This window comes from Dermochelys coriacea (genome assembly GCF_009764565.3).
Source record: "Dermochelys coriacea isolate rDerCor1 chromosome 12 unlocalized genomic scaffold, rDerCor1.pri.v4 SUPER_12_unloc_1, whole genome shotgun sequence".
Classification (NCBI taxonomy): domain Eukaryota; kingdom Metazoa; phylum Chordata; order Testudines; family Dermochelyidae; genus Dermochelys; species Dermochelys coriacea.
In genome coordinates, this window is record NW_025091561.1 from 99,760 (window position 1) to 103,035 (window position 3,276).

Sequence of the window (3,276 nt, forward strand, 5' to 3'; positions counted from 1 at the left end):
TGGCAGGGATCTTGGTAGCTCAGACTCAGGGAAGGCTTCTGTACTCAGAGGTGCTGATTTTGAGACTTCCTGGGGGTTGCTTGACCCCTGTCCAGTCTCTTGCCATGCCGCCCTATTTCTTCCTCTCCCCACTCCTCCCACACATCTGATCACTCGCAGGAGGGAGGAGTTGAAGGAGAAGAGAAGGAGCTCGTGGGCCAGGCCTGCTAGCAGGTGGGAGGTGCGGGGGTGGGCAGCTGGCTGCCAGTGGGTGCTGAGCACCTGTTTTTTTGTTTCTGTTGGTGCTGCAGCCCTGTAGCACCCAGGGAGTTGGCACCTCTCGCTGCACTGATGGCTCCTTTCACACCCTACAGGGAGGAACAGACCCAGGGTTATGGCTGATCTATGGGGCAGGGAGCGTTAGGTGAGTGGCAGAGGCTTCAGGTGCTGAGAGTTTGCCTGACACCTCAGGGGCACAGTGTGAGGTGGTGTCCCAAGGACCTCTATGAAAGGAGCAGAACAGGATTTACTTGGGGTGGGGAGAGAGTTGAGAGCGTCTCAGGGGGTGTTGAGAGTATTGCCCAGGTTAGAGACTGGCTAAAACACAGGCCTCGCTGCAAGCAGGATTCGAACCTGCGCAGGGGAACCCCGTTGGATTTCAACTCCAATGTCTTAACCACTCGGCTATCACAGCTACGAGCACCCTAGTGCTTCAATGCCACAGAAACTGGTAAATAATCGCAATGCCCAGGCTTGACGTCATCTGAAATACAGAATTCCCACAGCAAACCTGGCTCCGAAAGCACAGGGGGAATTTGGGGTTTGTTCTCTTTGCTTGGCCATGTGCAGTCGCACAGAGAGGGCTTTTAAAAGTCTCCCCTCCCACAGAGCGGGAATGGCAAATGATTCTCAACTTGAAGCATGATGTGAATGAGGCTGTCTGTGCTTAGGGACTGACCTGTGCTAGAGAAACCAGTGACACACAGAACCAGGCTCAGGAAAATGTTTCCTGGAGTCAATAACTGGAATAGCAGCAGTATTGTGCAGGAAAATGTCTCACAAGAGGCGTTAGCACATTGGTGTTTTGGTAGCAGAAGTCACAGAGACCGGGGGAGGTCTAGCTTTGGGTTCTGGCCAACAGAGGGATGAGTTTTATTGTCTCCAAATTTCAGTCGAAAAATTCAGACCCAAACTGTGTGTGGTGGGGGTTTCTGTGGTTTGCATTTGGTTTGGTTTGGTTTTCTCATTTGAAATGTCCTTGATAATTTGTCTGGAAAACGGTTTGGTCAAGGCCAAGAATGAGTTAGAACAATTAAAAATCTCCGTGGGTGGCTCCCTGCACCAAGAAGCGGGGGGTGGGGGGATGTTCTTCCTGTCACTTACTCCTTTATAATACCACAGAGAAAGATTTTTCAAAAACCAAACCATCCCCGCACCATCCTCAGACAGCCAATGAACAGGGAAAAGGGGGAGGTTTAGATTGGATATTAGGAAAAACTTTTTCACTAAGAGGGTGGTGAAACACTGGAATGCGTTACCTAGGGAGGTGGTAGAATCTCCTTCCTTAGAGGTTTTTAAGGTCAGGCTTGACAAAGCCCTGGCTAGGATGATTTAACTGGGACTTGGTCCTGCTTTGAGCAGGGGGTTGGACTAGATGACCTTCTGGGGTCCCTTCCAACCCTGATATTCTATGATTCTATGATTCTATGAAAAGGTTACAGACAGAAGAGACCTTAAAAACAGTTAAGTCACAACAAGCCCAACTCACAAAGTCATTGATTAGTTAAAACAATAGCCTGCTAATGTTTTGTCACTTTTGTGGGCAGGAGCTGTGGAAGCCCCCTAAAAGCGTGAGCCACCACCCTCCTCCAGTGCGTTCAGGAGTTTGCTGAATGGGGGATGCTTGAAATGAATGAAAACACTCTGCATTTCTCACTGGGAATGTAGAAAACCCAGCAGAGCTGCCCAGCAGCTGAAATCCGCTCCAGTCCTCGCATCTCCAAGAGGGACACTCTGTATTTGAGGCACATGCCACACCTCTGGGACGGTGACAGGTGAAGAAATGCTGGATTCAATGACAGCTGAGACCACAGGAGAGGAAGGTGAACGGCAGCACCACACAGGGTCATAACACTCAGACCCGGGGCTTTACTGTCACTACCCCTGTGTTTGCCATCATTTATATCCTAAGAAACACACCCTTCCCCTCCCCCACACACTGTCACACCCAACCTTTTACTTATACTTATCGAGTGATGCTGCAGTTGTGAGTTCAAACCCCAGCTAGAGCACTGGTTTTCTGTAAGCAGATGGCTTCTGCTAATCATTTTGCACTGTGGAAAATACAATTCCAGCCCAGCAGACACCAAGGTCCTTTCATTTACCGAGTGCAGGGCAGATTCACACATCTACAAGGCTCCATTCTCCACCAGCTGCCTGTGTCAGGAGGGGTCAAGCAGAGCCCAGAGCGCTACTCATCCTGTGATTCTTCACTCCCTGACTCCCCTTCAATCTTTGCTCCCCAAATCACCTGTGTGCCACCCTCCTGCTTGTGAGATTCAAACCCTGCCTGACTTTCTGTATGTTGATATGTTTTGTGTCTGTTGTGTTGATGTGCATGTGGGTCTTGGGTGATTTTTGTGGATGTCTTGCAAGTTTTGTGTGCGTGTGTGTATGATTTTTGAATGCATATTGTTTTTTGCTTAGTATTCTTTTGGTATGTGGTTTTTGTGTTTTCTTGTTGTGTGCTTTTTCTGTGCTTTTTTTTTTTTGGTGTGGATTTGTTCTTTGTATGTTTTGAGTGTCTTTCCCTTATGTGGGTATGGCTTTGTGTGTGTGTGTGTGTGTGTGTGTGGTTTTTGTTTATGTCTGTGTGGGCCTGTGACCTGTGTGATTTTCTCTTTCTCTGTGTGTGTTTGTCTCTCTGTTTGTATCTTCATGCATAAATTCACTGTAACTTTTCAAAATATCTACAGCTTTGCCAATTTTCACCAGGAATTTTTCTCCATCAACCAATTCTTACTTGTTCCCTACCAGTTGGTGACCATTGCCTCAGGGCACTTTCACTCTCAGGGTCCTGATTTCCCACTGACCCTTCCCCCTTCTATTGGGACTGGGAACTAGCCAACCAAAAACCCCCACAACGTTTTAGTAAAGGGCCAACAGTCCCATTACACAAGCCAGCCCCGTGAGGATCACTGATGTCCAGAGAAGGCAGCAGAAGCTGGTCCCATGGTGTAATGGTCAGCACTCAGGACTCTGAATCCTGCAATCTGAGTTCAAATCTCAGTGGGACCT

At 48.5% G+C, this 3,276-nt stretch overlaps 2 non-coding genes across 2 annotated transcripts; one reads left to right on the forward strand and one right to left on the reverse strand.

Annotated features, from left to right (window-relative positions):
- Window positions 1–591: 591 nt before the first annotated feature.
- Window positions 592–673, reverse strand: TRNAS-UGA. The gene has a single exon. It is a non-coding gene; the product is annotated as a tRNA-Ser (tRNA).
- A 2,531-nt stretch (window positions 674–3,204) lies between these two features.
- TRNAQ-CUG lies at window positions 3,205–3,276 on the forward strand. Its single transcript has one exon. It is a non-coding gene; the product is annotated as a tRNA-Gln (tRNA).